This window comes from Felis catus, chromosome B4, assembly GCF_018350175.1.
Source record: "Felis catus isolate Fca126 chromosome B4, F.catus_Fca126_mat1.0, whole genome shotgun sequence".
In the NCBI taxonomy this organism is placed as follows: Eukaryota; Metazoa; Chordata; class Mammalia; order Carnivora; family Felidae; genus Felis; species Felis catus.
The window spans coordinates 160258-175953 of NC_058374.1; the positions used below are offsets into that span (position 1 = coordinate 160258).

At 46.4% G+C, this 15696-nt stretch overlaps 1 long non-coding RNA gene across 1 annotated transcript in view; it reads right to left on the minus strand.

Moving 5' to 3' along the window:
• Positions 1-15696, minus strand: part of LOC111558030 — a 100248-nt gene that overhangs the window by 72996 nt on the left and 11556 nt on the right. The window contains exons 2-5 of the long non-coding RNA XR_006600180.1: positions 9322-11131; positions 8879-8902; positions 7265-7716; positions 4663-4752 (exon numbers count right to left, since the gene is read on the minus strand). This is a non-coding gene — a long non-coding RNA (uncharacterized LOC111558030). The remainder of the gene's footprint in view (positions 1-4662; positions 4753-7264; positions 7717-8878; positions 8903-9321; positions 11132-15696) is intronic.

Here is a 15696-nt window from a genome sequence, read left to right on the forward strand (position 1 = left end):
TAACCACAGCAATCAGACAACAAAAAGAAATAAGAGGCATCCAAATCGACAAGGAAGAAGTAGTACTTTCGCTATTTGGAACTGACATGATGCTCTCTATAAAAAACATGAAAGACTCCCTTAAAAATTGATAGAATTGATATATGAATTCGACAAGTCACAATATACAGAAATCAAGGCACATAAATGTATTGCATTTCTATAGATGAATAAACAATTAACAGAAAGAGAAAGTAAGGGGGCAATCCCATTGACAGCTTCACAAATACCTCAAGGTACCAGGAATATACCTAACCAAAGAGGTGAAAGACCTGTACTCTAAAGGGTATGAAACACTGATGAAAGAAATGGAAGAGGACACAAAGAAAAGGAAATACATTTCATGTTCATGGATGGGAAGCACAAAATACTGTTAAAATGTCTACACTCCTCAAAACAATCTACACATGTAATGAAATCCCTATCACACTAACAAAAACATTTGTCACAGAACTAGAACAAATAATCCCAAAATTCGTATGGAATGACAAAAGTCCCCAACAGCTAAAACAAACTTGAAGAAGAAAAGCAAAGCTGGAGATATCACAATTCCAGACGTTAGGTTATATTACAAAGCTGTACTGATCAGAACAGTATGGTACTGGCAAAACAACAACAACAAGAAAACACAGAGGCATAGATGAATAAAATGGAAACCCAAAAATGAACTCACACCTATATGGTCAATTAATTCTCAACAAAGCAGGAAAGAATATCCAATGGAAAAAAAAGATAGTCTTGGGACAGATGGGTGGCTCATTCACCAAAGCGTGTGATTGTGGATTCAGCTCAGGTCATGATCTCAGGGCAGTGCAGAGCATGCGTGGGATTCTCTGTCCCCATTTCTCTCTGCCCCTCTTCTGCATACTCTCTCTCTCTCACAAATAAATACATAAACTTAAAAAAAAAGTCTCCTCAACATATGGTCTTGGAAAAACTGGACAGCAACCTGCAAAATAAAACAAAAACAACGGACCACTTTCTTACAACATACACAAAAATAAATCCAACATGGATAAAGACCTATATGTGAAACCTGAAACCATAAAAATCCCAGAGGATAACAAGGGTAGTATCTTATTTGACATTGCCTGTACAAACGTCTTTGTAGATATATCTCCTGAGGTAAGGGAAACACAAGCAAAAATAATGGTACTTTGTAAAAGTAAAAAGCTTCCGTCACCAAGGAAATAATCAACAAACCTAAAACACCTAGAGAATGATATTTGCAAACGACATCTGATAAAGGGTTAGTGTCCAAAATATGTAAAGTTATACAGCACCCAAAAAATGAGAAATCCAATTAAAAATGGGCAGAAGACACGAATAGACATTTTCCCAAGGAAGACATACACATAGCCAAGAGACACATGGAAAGATACTCAACAATACTGATCTACAGGGAAATACAATTCAAAAGTACAATGAGATAACACATCACATCTGTCACAATGACGAAAATCAATGAATGATGAAACAGCAGGTGTTGCCAAGGATGTGGGGAAAGAGGAACCCTCTTGCACTGTGGGTAGGAATGCAAACTGGTGCAGCCACTCTGGAAAACATCATGGAGATTCATCAAAAAAAAAAAAAAAAAAAGAAACCTGGAAATAGAACTACCTTACGATCCAGCAATTTCACTACGAGGTATTTACACAAAGAATACAAAAATAATTATTCAAAGGGATACATGCACACTAATGTTTACAGCAGCATTTTCTACAACCGCCAAATTACGGAAACTGCCCAAGCACCTATCAACTAAGCGAATTTAGTCAGAGAAAGACAAATATTATAGGACCTCACTCATAACAGGACTTTAAGATACAAAACAGATGAATATAAGGGATGGGAAGCAAAAAAATATAAAAACATGGAGGGGGACAAAAACATTAAAAAAACTTTTAAATGTGGAGAATAAACAGGGTTACCGGAAGGACTGTGGGAGGGCTGATGTGCTAAATGGGTAAGGGACTTTAAGTAATCTACTATTGAGATCATTGTTCCACATTATGCTAACTTGGATATAAATTTAAAAAATAAATTAACTAAAAATTTAAAAAAATTAACCCAGTTAATAAAAGACATCCCAACAGAATATTGTTGAAAAGGTGTCAGTCATGAGTCCCCACTAAGGTTTGTACCTAAGTGGCTTTCTTAATTTCCCTAGTTTCTCATAAATACAGACAGTGCACTCTGACACAAATCTGCTCTTGCCCTGCCTCAAGGTGAGCAGAAAGAATATATTCACCTTTGACTTGGCTTGTTAAAAAGAAAAGAGAAAAGCAAATTCATTTAAGATAAAGCAAGTTTTACTCATGATGCAAAATCTGCTTGACTACTTTGGACATAATGTATTGCATTTGTTTATGGCTGACTTTGCCTAAATTAGTGAATCTATTTAAATGACCAAATATTGCACATTTCACTCAGTTGTACACACACACACACACACACACACACACACACAAATAGCATGAAACAAAAGTGAGTAGGATATAACATAAATGCAGTAAGGACATAAAAGATTAGTTTTCCTATAAAACATAAAATAACTGCTTTGGCAACAGTTTTCCATTTGATAACTTCACAAGCAAATTTATATTGACTTCCAATTTATTAACCATTTTTAGAAATACTATGTTTAATGATAACTCTAAATACAAATGGGATTATTTTTCAGAAAGAGGGAAACATTTTTTTCTCCTTAGTATATTAATTAGGCTGAAAACTGAAAGGATATCAGTTTTGTAAAAGACAATCCCAACAGACAACATGGTTGGTATCTGAACCATCATGTCAGTAAAAGTACAGTCAGTGAGGCTGTATCCTTGACTGAAAATCATGCACCATTTGTGGAGGGAACACCAGAAGCTCTCCTCCAACATGATTATTGTCATTCAGGAGCTGTATTTTTTTTATTTGATGAAATGGCATGTTCAAACTATCTTTATCATGACTCCAGTCTCTGGCTGTTTAAGTCCAGGTCAGTTCTAAAATGGTCTTAATTCATTTGCCTTGGGTAACTTTTCTTAATCCTGAATACCCAAATAAAAGAGACCTCAAATCAATTTTTTCATCATTAAAGAAAATAGGTCTACCAAAACGACATATACCAAACCTTACTAGCTATGATAGTATGCTTATCTCTTCCAAGTTACTAAAAGATTAGTGCTTGTATTCAGCTTAATGGTCAACCTGGCATTTCATGGGAGCCTAGGGAAACAACAGTAATGTATTTTTGGAATTTCAGGCTATTTCTTTGTTTCAATCAGCAGTCACTATAAATATGTTACGGTATACAGATTTATTCTAGACCTATTTTCTATGTTTAAGTTTATATTTGAGAGAGAGAGAAAGAGCATGAGCCAGGGAGGGGCAGAGAGAGGGAACACAGAATCGCAATCAGGCTCCAGGCTCCCAGCTGCCAGCACAGAGCCCAACATGGAGCTCAAAGTCATGAACAGTGAGATCATGACCTGTGCCAAAGTCAGAAGATTAACCAACGGAGCCACACAGATACCCGAAGACCTATTTTAAATTTGCAAATATCAGACTCCAAAAGTACTGACTATTATCTAAGCCTTTAGCTCATTCACAAGTTGCAATGACTTTGAACAAAAGTAATTTTGATAAGATGCGCTTATCATAGAAGACATAGAAGCAGAAAACCAACAGCTTCCTCATACACAACTTAAGAATCATCTCTACACCACTGATGCCAATTTAAAACAACCATTATATGGCCACTTGATCCACATTCATAAGGTCATGGCAATGGTTTGGAAATGCCAAATGAAACCAGAGCTCAACACATGTAAGGAGTCACACCATGACCCTTAGGATTTCCATCTACATGTCCAAATGACAACGATTAACAGCTGCTTTCCTGTCAATTTAATGATGGTACAACTTGCATGAATGCAAATATAACATACTTTTTAAAACAAAGATCATTCTGAAATAGACAATCGATGCAGACAAATCCTAAGTTCTATTTCAAACAATCAGCTGCACCCAAAGAAAGAACGATACTCTCTTAACTATAAATAACTGACTTTCAAAATCTACGACGGGTTTTCACCAACACAGCTCAGTCATGTTACCAAGAACACATGGTAAACTCTTACAACAAAGGCAATGGCCTTTTCCTCTATATTGTAGGAAAAAATAACAGCTATTATCTTGACATTATGAATTCATTGTATAATTCAGACCTGTTACAAAGGAAACAAACTCACTCAGTATTCTTCCTGGCTAAATTTTGCAAAGGGAAGAATACGTTTATATAATCATTAAGGATAACAGAGTTTACAGCAGTAAAAAATAAAAGGATGTGAGATTGAAATTCAACCTGTGGGTATAATTACTCAGATACTAAACTTAATCCCATTTCCTGAACTGTTACACCAGCTTTACACGTACAATTGCTTATATTATATCAGGCTGAAGTATGGCTTTTCCCCGTTCATCTTGGGGACATATGGTAGATGAAAGAAAGTGGGCTTTGGAGCCCATAAGAACACACACACACACACACACACACACACACACACACACACTTACCAAAGGACAGCACTTACTAGTACTGTTGATTTTCAAAATGAAAATAATCATACTTACCTCACCTGGAGGTTATGATGTCCGTGCTAAAGATGTAATTCCAGTGCCAGCCAGGAACTTGGAGTATAGAGGTAGAGGGAAGATGCAAGCCTATACAAATAAATAGAGTTATAACTTGGGCTAAGGGTAAACTGGGATTAGCACTGTGTGAGCAAATAACGGGCACAAGGGCATAGAGAAAAAAAAAACCATGTAGGTAGTGACTAGGTACAACAGACAGAAACCTGTTATGGAATGGATTTACCCCCAAAATCCATACATTGAAGTCCTAACTACCCATGGGACTGTACTTGGATACCAGATCTTGAAAGGTAAAGTGGAGGTCGAATGAGCTCATTTGTGGGGAGGGACTCTAGTCTGATAACCGGTGTCCTATAGGAAGAGAGTGGGCAACTACACACACAGAAGGAAGACCACGTGAAGACAGTGGGAAGGAGGTGATCCACCAGTCATGGAGAGAGGACATCCACCCTGGCCACACCTTGATCTGAAGTGTGAGAAAATAAATAAATCAATTTCTGTTGCTTAAGCCACCCAGTCTGTGGTACATTGTGATGGCGGACCCAGCAAAATAATACGAAATCCTAATATTTACTTGCTCAGCAAATGGTGTGTGAGCCTTTGAAGGAGTTGGGCACTGTTCGAGGGCCCTAAGGAACCAGCCCTAAACAAAGCTAGTTTGGTCTTTGGACCCCATGGAGCCGACAATCTGGCAGGGACTGCAGTAGGCGACATCCAGCAAGCAAGAAAGAAAAACAGATGGTGCCAAGGGCCAGGAAGAAAAAGAATGCAGGAAAGGGATATGGGGTGTTCAGGTTGGAGAAGGAACAGTTTTCAGTTTTACATAGAGAGCTAGCAGAGACTCCACTGAGCAGGTGATGTCAGAGCAAGGTTATGACGGAAATGAGGGAGTATGACTTGTTGACACGTGGAAGTATATCCCCGACAGAGAGAGGCAAAGTGAGTGCAAAGACCTGAAACAGGAGTATGTGCCTGACAAGCTCAGGGAACAGGGAGGGGCCAGTGTGGCAGCAGCCCAGTAAAAAAGGGGAGGGGAATAGGAGAGACCTATAGGGAGGTAGCAGAGTCTGGGGAGGGTAGCACCTGTGTGGTGCACAGCTGGAGTCAGGTGTCTGGAGACATGAACAGCTGTGGGCAGTGCATAAAGACTTAGAGGTCCCAGATGCTGGCATATAGAAGCCTGAGGCTGGCTGAGATCACCCCAGAGTAAGGGTGGGTGGAAAGCAGATGGGGGACAGGAAGAAGACGAGGACCTACCAATACAGACACTGGTGAGCAGCGGCCCAGACGGTGGGAGGAGGAAGGAAGTAATTTTTAAAGAAAGGGGGTAATCAAGTGAGAATGTAAAATGGTGCCACGTAATCCACATACTGAAGTTTGAGGCTTCACTGTGACCTTCAGCGATGTGTGTCATCCATTAAAGAGATGAGAAGTAGGGACGAGTGGGAGAGGAAGCCCATTCAGACTCAGCTGACAGAGAAACAAAGGGAAGTTCTGCAGGCACCGGCACGTCCACTGCTAGGCATAGGAAGACAAAGCAGGTGGTGCTGGATGGGAAGTGATTGCTCCCCGTGGGCCGAGAGAAACAGCTGCAGGTGCACAGGAAACACTAATGCTAGTATGTGCAACACGAAATATTTGTACTTGCTTAAGCTCTATCAGAGCAGATAACCATGGATAGTTAACCATGAGATAAAAATAACCTAACTGTAAAGTCAATATCAAACCAATTGTTGACCCAACACAGATAGGCAATCAAGGAAAGATGAAACGAAGTAAAAGGAACTCAGCGAACACAAACCCCACCTGTTTACCAGTAAAATCACCTCTAGCATTTCTAGTTTTAGAGGCCCCGCCTGCCTAGGGACATTCATGAAATGGCCATGGTATCCTGACCGTGGAAAAGTAGCATAATCACTTGTTTCCTAAATAGTGACTCATATGAATGGCCACACGAGGGTTTTACTGTCTCTTCCAATCGGTGAAATGGACCTTCCCATGAAGAGGCGGATATAGGGCAAGAAGACAAGTAGACTGATGGAGCTGCTTTAAAATGTTTTTAGCTTCACTGTTTTTTTTTTGAGAGAGAGAGAGACAGACAGACAGACAGACAGAACACACGTGGGGAAGGGGCAGACAGAAAGTGAGACACAGTATTTGAAGCAGGCTCCATGTTCAGAGTCATCAGCACAGAGGTGAAGCAAGGGTTTGAAACCACAATCCGTGAGACTTTGACCTGAAGTGGGAAACTTAACCCACTGAGAGGCCGAGGCAGTGCAAAATACGTCTGGCCTAAAAGGAACATCAAGGCTACATCGCCGATGAAGGGGTGCAGAAGGGGCACATGCATCATCCTCACCCGTGCCAAGGTGTGAGAAAGAACATGAGTGACACCCCTCCATCACAGAGACAGTGGCGCAATGGTCACCCCCTCCCTTGATGTGGGAGGGCGCAAGTGTTAACCCCCTCCTGTCCAAAGGGGGGGAAAGCTAATGCTTGAAAACCTTTCATACCCAGGGTGGAGGAAGTACTACCTAAGCCTTACCCTACCCCTTATGTCAGTGCCAACCCTAACACTTACCTTAAGAGATGTGTGTTTCTTCAGCTGTGAAAGTGAAAGAACCATTCGTGAAATATCACATTTAATAGTGACACCACTACTCTCTCCCTAAAAGGTGGCACTGTGCATGGGTGACCATCTCACACACCAACCAGGGGCAAGGCAGAATCCTGAACCACCTCTGGCGTCAAGTGGGGTGGGGCACATTTTTGAACGCCCTCCAATGCTGAGGGGGGTTATGTGCATGTGTGAACACCCTTCCCACCGAAGTGAGTGGGGCCAAGCATGAACACTGTCCCTTGCTGAGGGAGGGTTGTGTGCCTGTACAAATGGTCTGCCTCACAGAGCGGGGGTTGTGGGCATGCTTGAACCCCCTTTGGCAAGGAGGGGGGACTTTGCACATGCGTGAACAGCATCCTGGCGAGGGGAGCGGGGAGCATACGTCAACGCCCTCCCTGGCCGCGTTTCTTCAGCTGTGAAAGTGAAAAGAACCATTCATGAAACATTCACATTCATGTGAAACATGTCACATTCAATAGTGACATCAGTACTTCCTCCCTGAGGGGTGGCGCTGTGCATGGGTGACTGACTCACATGCTGACAGGGGGCCAGGCGGAAGCCTGAACCACCTCCTGCGCTACGTGGGGCAGGGCGCATGCACCAACGACCTCCCTGGCTGAGGTGGTGGTTCTGTGCATGCCTGAACACCCTTCCTTGCCCAGGGGAGGGGGGCGCATGTGCAAATGCCTTCCCTCATTGAGGGGAGCTGTGTGCATGCATGAACATATACCAGTAGGGGGGGCTGTGCGCATGCCTGTACAGCCTCCTGTGGTAGTGGGTAAGGAGCATGCATGCATGCCCTCCCTCACTGATGGGGATTGGGCTCATGTGGAAACGCCCTACCTCTTGGAACAGGAGTTTTGTGCATGTGTGAACACTCTTCTGCCAGTAGGGAGAGCTGTGCACAGGTGTGAACAGCACCCAGGGGTATGGGGCGGGGCCTACGTGCGAATGGCATCCCTCCCCTAGCCGGGGTTCACACTTCCGCCACAATGGAGGCTGTGCACATCTATGAACACCCTCCAGCGCTGAGGGGGTAAGGTGCATAGGTCAACACCCTCCCGTGCCAAATGAGTATGCGGCACATGCTTGAACCATTCCCTTGTTGAGGGATGCATGGCGCATATGTGACTGCCCTCCTTCATGGAGGGGTTGTTGTGCGCATGCATGAATACCCTCCCTCACTGACTGGTGGCTGTGCGCATGCATGAACACCCTCCCGGGCAGATGCGTGAATATTCCCCCATGCTGACATGTCACATCACATAGGTCAACACCTTCCCATGCCAAAGTGGGGGGATTGTGCACATGGGTGAACGCCCTTCCGCCAGGAGGGGGGCCTTACACACACGAGAACAAACTCCCGCATTAATGGGGCAGGGTGCGTGCACAAACACCCTCTGTCAACAAGGACGGTTGTGCGTGAGAACACCCTTCTACACGGACGGAGAGCTGTACCCATCTGTGCCGGGGGGGCATGGAGTATTAGTGAAACACCTCTCGTGCAGAGGGGGGAGCAAGCATGACCTAACCCTTACCCTAAAGCCTAAATGTAATGCTAACCCTAACCTTTACCTTAAGTGATGCATGCTTCTTCAGCTGTGAAAGTGAAAAGAATCATTGATGAAAGGTCACATTTGATAGTGGCAACAGTACTCCCTCTCCGAGGGGTGGCACTGTTCATGGGTGACACCCTCCATCACCGAGGGGATGAGGAGCATGTGTGAACCACCTCCCATGCCGAGGGAGACAGGGCACATGTGTCAACACCCTCCCTCACCTTGGGACAGGTGGTGCAAATGTGAGAATGCGTGAACGCACTTCCAAGCTGAAGAGAATGGGGCACATGTGTGAACACCCTCCCACCCTGAAGGGGGCGGGACACATGCATGAATATTCTCCCACATTGAGGGGCGGTGCTATTGCGTGAATACACTCTAGAGATGAGGGGTTGGGTGTGGAAGCACGACCTAACCCTTACCCTAACCGTTAATGGTAATGCTAACCCAGACCCTTACCTTAAGAGTTGTCTGCTACTTCAGCTGTGAAATTGAAAAGAACCATTCATGAAACATCACATTTAATAATGGCATCACTATATCCTCATTGAAGGGTGGCGCTCTGCATGGGTGACCTCCTCCCACACCAAGGTGGGGCTGTGCACATGCGTAAAAACCCTCCCTGCAGAGGTGAGCAAGACACATGCATGAACCATCTCCCATGCAGAGGTGGGGTGTGCCCATGAGTGAACACCCTCCCGACCCGACAGGTGGTCATGCACATATGTGAACAATCTGTCCTGAAGGGGGGATCTACGCATGTGTGAAAGCCCTCCCCAAAGGAAGTGGAGTGGAGCACGTGCTTCAATATTTTACCACTCTCAGGGATTGGGGTGAAAAGGTGAACACTCTCCCTTGCTCAGGATAGTGGGGTGATGCGTGAAGTCTTCCCGTGCTGAGGGGGGAGAGCAAGCATGACCTAGCTCTTATCTTAACCCCTAAATGTAATGCTAACCCTACCCCTGACCTTAAGAGATGCATGCTTCTTCAGCTGTGAAAGTGAAAACAGCCGTCCATGAAACGTCAGATTTAATAGTGGCACCACTACTCCCTTGCTGACTAGTGGTGCTGTGCACATGTGACCCCTCCAGCGCCTGAGGGGGGAGGGCACATGCGTGAACCCCCTCCCACGCTGGGGGGCAGGTTCATGCACCTACCTGAACACCTTCTCAAGCCAAGGGGGCACTGTGCTCATGCGTGAACACCTCCTGAGGCAAGGAGGGCATGGTGCATGGACAAATGCCCTCCCTCGCCAAGGGTTGTGGTGTCCATGCATGAACACCCTCGCACACGAGATGGGTGCAGGCGCATACATCAACATCCCCCCGCTGAAGGGGACTGGTTCCTATTGGTGAACACCCTCCCGAGATGAGGGGGTGCGTGGCTCATGTGTGAACGCCCTCCCACTCCAAGGGAGGGTGCAGGCATGGCCTATCCCTTACCCTAACCATGAACGGCAATCCTAACCATAACACTTACCTTAAGAAATGCCTGCTTCTTCAGCTGTGAAAGGGAAAAGAGCCATTCATGAAACAACACATTAAGTAGTGGCATCACTACTCCCTTGTGGAGGGGAGGCAGGCTGCATGCCTGAACACCCTTCCACAAGGAGGGTGGCGGGGGTCAGGTGTGACCTTCCTCCCTTGTCAAAACGGGGGTGCAAGCATGACTTAACCCTTACCCTAATCCTCAGGATAATCCAAACCCTAACCCTCATCATAAGAGATGCTGCTTCTTCAGCCATGAAAGTGAAAAGACTCATTCATGAAACGTCAGATTTAATAGTGCCAACACTACTCCCTTGCTGTCTTTTTCAATAGGTGAAATGGACCTTCCCGTGAAGAGGCAAGAACAGGACAAGACCCTATGGAGCTTTAATTCACTGGCCTACAGAGACAACATCAATACAATCAGCAGGGACAACACATCTCCCCATGGGCCAACAATTTAGGTTGGGGTGACCTCAGAGAATATCCCCTCTGAGGGATTTAGATGTACACTTACCAGTCAAAAGTACAACCTCACTTATTGATCCAAAATACATAACCAACACCTTAGGTTTGATACATGTACCCTGCTAGAGTTTCCTTTGGGGGTGGGTGATTGTTGTTTCCACATTCGGTGCAGGGTTATGAAACGGTGGTGGTGGGTGTTTTCTCCTCTTCCATAAAGAGTTCCAAGGCGACCATTTGTGGGAGCCAAGTGGTAGTTGGTCTGCTCCTGAATCCCAGTGTGCTTCAGGTTCCCTGTTGAGCATCATAGCAGCGGCCTAGTGGAAACATGAGAGATGTCAGAAGACACTCAGGTAACCAAAGATGCGAATGAAGAACCTCCTGAAATACCATCAGAAGACTATGGGACACTGCTACCATCCACAGTTACAGTCCAGTTTCCGAGAGCATGTGGGATGCTCTAGAGGAATGCAGTGTTACAGTGGATGAGAGGTGTCCGGCTGGTAGAAGAAATGCTGGGCATCCCCGATGCTGGCTGGGGAAATGTCGTATATGTTGTCAGCTATGCCAAAGATAACAAAAGAACAATGAACGAGACAGACGCCTGCTTCTTCAGCAATGAAAGTGAAAAGAGCCATCCAGGAAATATCGGATTGAAAATGCTTTTAGGTACATTAATTTTTTAAAGGCACAAAGAACACAAGTGGGGCATGGGCAGAGAGAGAGAGAGAGACAGATAGTATCTGAAGCAGGCTCCAGATTCCCAGCTATCAGCACAGAAGCTACCCAGGGGGCTCAAAACCAGAAACTGAGAGATCATGAACCAAGACAAAGTGGGACGCTTAACTCAGAGACATTCAGGTGCCAAGGAAAACATCTGAATTAAAAGGAATATCACTGCTACATCGCAGATAAAGGGAAGCAGATGGGACACATTCGTGAAGCCATCCCACACCAAGGGGGGTGCACCATGCCCTAAACCTTAACGGACACCTAACATTAATCCTAACCATAAACCTTACCTTAAGAAACGCCTACTTCTTCAGTTGTGAAAGTGAAAATAGATATTCATGATTTAATACTGGCATCAGTATCAGATTTAATCCTGGCATCAGTAATCCCAATCTAAGGAGCTGTGAGGCTTATGGGTGACACCATCGCACGTAGAGGGTGTGGAGGGTCGCATGTGTGAACACACCCCTTGCACCAAAAGCGATTGGGTGGAACGTGAAATATTACCATACTGAGAGGGGGTGGGGTGACGGTGTGAAAAACTCCAGAGCAAAGCTGGAATGGGCGAGGCAAGAACAACCTACAGTAGAGAGACTGGGGCGATAGCAAGAACACAATCCCTTGAACATGGAGGGCGGTGTCCACACATGAACACCTTCCCGCTCAAAGTGGGGATGCAAGCATGACCTACTCCTTGCCCAACTCCTAACCCTATCACTAAACAAAATCCCACCACCTAAACCTAACACCTAACCCTAACCATAACCCTAATGCTAAATCCTGCCCCTACCCTTCCCCTAACCCTAGCCCTACCTCTAACTAACCGTAAACATAAACATAACCCGAACTAATCCTAACCTTACCCTAACCCTCTAACCCTAAGCCTCTAATTCTAACCCTAAAACCCTCATCCTAATGCTCTAACTCTACCCGCTAAATCTAAAACTATAACCTAAGGCCCTCTTCCCATGGGGATCCATATCGAAAGACTAATAACAGCACACACACCAGGACCAGAAACGGTTCAGGAACACTCAGCATTGAATGTGGACATCTCCATGTATTTCCAAAGCGCGGCTGCAGCTGCACAAGAGGATTCCTGAGGCCTAAACGATGGGTGGCCCATACAGTTGTCTGGCCTTGGAACCAAAAGACTAATCCTGACCAGCACCCTCCCTTGTGTACTCCCTTCTGCCCTTTGGGGAGACAACTGCTCTGCTATGGTTTCAGTGCCTGGAACATCCTGGGACCTAACCCTAATGCTAACCAGGACCCAATGCTAACCCTCAACCTAAACCTAACCCTATCACTCACACTAGACACACCTATCTACACCAGACCAGATACAGTTGTCTGTCCTTAGAACCCAAAGATTAATCCTGACCCGCAGCCTTGTTGTGCATACCACTCAGTCATTTGTGGAGGCAACTGCACTGCTGTGGGTTCAGCGCTTGGAGCCTTGGGAACGAAGAAAACCCTAACTGTACCCCTAACCATAACTCTCAACCTAATCGTAACCCTGTTTCTAACCCTAACCCTACACTTGAGACGCACCCTCGCATGGGATCTCAGGTCAGCCCTTGGGGGACATCACTAGACTGGAGTTGCTTCAGCCCTGGTGACTTCCCTGCACCGAGCCCTAACCCTGGCTAAGGCTCCTTCCCCATGGGGACCCAATTCACAGTCTGACATCAGCACACACATGGAATTGAGAAGCAGTGCAGGAATACTTGGTGTGGAATGTGGAACATCATCATGTCATTTCAAAAGCCCGGCTGCCACTGCACTCAAGGATTCAACAGGCCTAACTGAAGAGTGCCCAATACAGTTGTCTGGCCTTGGAAACCAAAGACTATTCCTGACTGGCAGCCTCCATTGTGCACTCCGCTCAACTCTTCCAGGAGACGACTGCACTGCTGTGGGTTCAACGCCTGGAGACTCCTGGGACCTAACTCTAAACCTAACCGTAACCCTAACCATAACCCTCAACCTAAATCTAACAGTTTCTATCACACTAGACCCACCTATCTACATCAGACCTTATAGAGTTGTCCGTCCTTGGAACCCAGAGACTAATTCTGACGAGCAGCCTCCATTGTGTACTGACTCAGCCCTTCAGGGAGACAACTGCACTGCTGTGGGTACAGCGCCTGGATCCTTCTTTGACCTACCCTAACCCCAACCATAACCCTGATGATAACCCTCAATCTCACCTGACCATATATCTCACAATACCTCTACACCAGACCCACACCAGCGCATGTGCCCTCACTTCAGCCCTCGAGGGAGATCACGAGACTGGAGTCCTTTGGCCCTGGCCACATCCCTGCACTGAATCCTAACCCTAGCTAAAACTCACTCTCCATGGGTACCCAATCCCAATGTCTGACAACAGAATGCACATGGGGTCGAGAAGCAGTGCAGGATCACTCGGCGTGGAACGTGGAACATCACCATGTCATTTCCAAAGCCCGGCTGCTGCTGCATAAGAGGATTCCTGAGGTCTCCCCCAAAGAGTGTCCAATACACTTGTCTAGCCTTGGAACCCAAAGACTAATCCTGACCAGCAGCCTCCATTGTGCCCGAGAGCATTCCTGAGGCTTACCCGAAGAGTGCCAGAAAGAGTTGCCTGGCCTGGCAACCGAAAGACTAATCCTGACCCGCAGCATCCATTGTGTACTCCAGTCAGCACTTCAGGGAGACCACTGCACTGCTGTGGGTTCAGCATCTGGAGCCTCCTGGGACCTAACCCCAACCGTAACCAGAACCCTGAACTTAGCCCTCAACCTAAACCGAAACCTATCTCTTACACTAACTCTATACCAGACCCGTACCCTCACAAGGTTTCTCACTTAAGCCCTCCATGAAATTCACGAGACTGGAGTCAGTCTGGCCTGGTGATGTCCCTGCAATGAACCCTAACCCTAGCTAAGTCTCCTCCTCATGGGAACCCAATTCCAATGACTGACAACAGCACGCTCATGGTGTAAATCACTCGGCTTGGAACCTGGAACATCACCATGTCATTTCCAAAGCCCAGAGGGAGCTGAACAAGGGCTCTGCTGAGGCCCAACTAAGGAGTGTCCTACACCCAAGGATGGCCTTGACACCCTAAGACTAAGAAGGAATGGCACCATCCTTTGCACCCTCCACTCAACCCTCTAGGAGACCACTGCACTACTTAGGTTTCTGCACTTAAGCGCCTCCTGGAACCTACCCCTAACCCTCACCATGATCCTCGCCGTATTCCTCAACCAAAACCTCACCCCAATTCTAACACTAACCCTACACCTGACCAGCTACCGCACATGGCCCTCATTCATACTCACTGGAGATAAATGGATTGTTGTTGCTTTGGCCTTGCTTATGTCCCTGGATCTAACTCTAACCCTAGCTATTTCTCTATCCCGATGGGGATCCAATTCCTAATGCAGAGAATATCACGCACCTGTGGCCCAGAAGCGGTGCAGGATTACTCCACATGGAGCGTGGACCACCACCATGTCATGTCCAAATACCAGAGGGAGGTGCCAAAGTGCTTGCTGAGGCCCAAAAGTGGCCCACATGCAAGGCTGGCACTGGTAACCAAAGACTAAACCTGACCAGAACCCTCCCATGTGCTTTCCACTGAGCCCTCCCAGGAGACCACTGCACTGCATGGGGTTCATCACCTGGGGACTCCTTGGAGCTATCCCTCACCCTAATCATGACCCACTCCATAATCCTCAATCGGAACTTCACCCTAAGTCTAACGCTAACCCTACACGTGACCCGCATCCGTGCATGAGCCCTCATTCAGCCCTCCATGGGGGTAAAGGATTGTTGTTCCTTCGGCCTTGCTTACGTCCCATCCCTGGATCAAACCCTTGCCCTAGCTACAGCTCATTCCCGATGGGACCCAATTCCTAACTCAGAGAAAACCACGCACATGGGCCCCAGATGCGGTTCAGGCTTACTTGGCATGGAACGGGGAACATCACCATGCCATTTCCAAAGCCCAGAGGGACCTGCACAAGGGGGTTGCTGAGAACCAACCGAAGAGTGGTCCACACAAGAGGCTGGCCTTGGCACCCAAAGAATAAGCATGACCGGCACCCTCCCATGCACCCTCCTCTGGGTCCCCCAGGGAAACAACTGCACTGCCATGGAT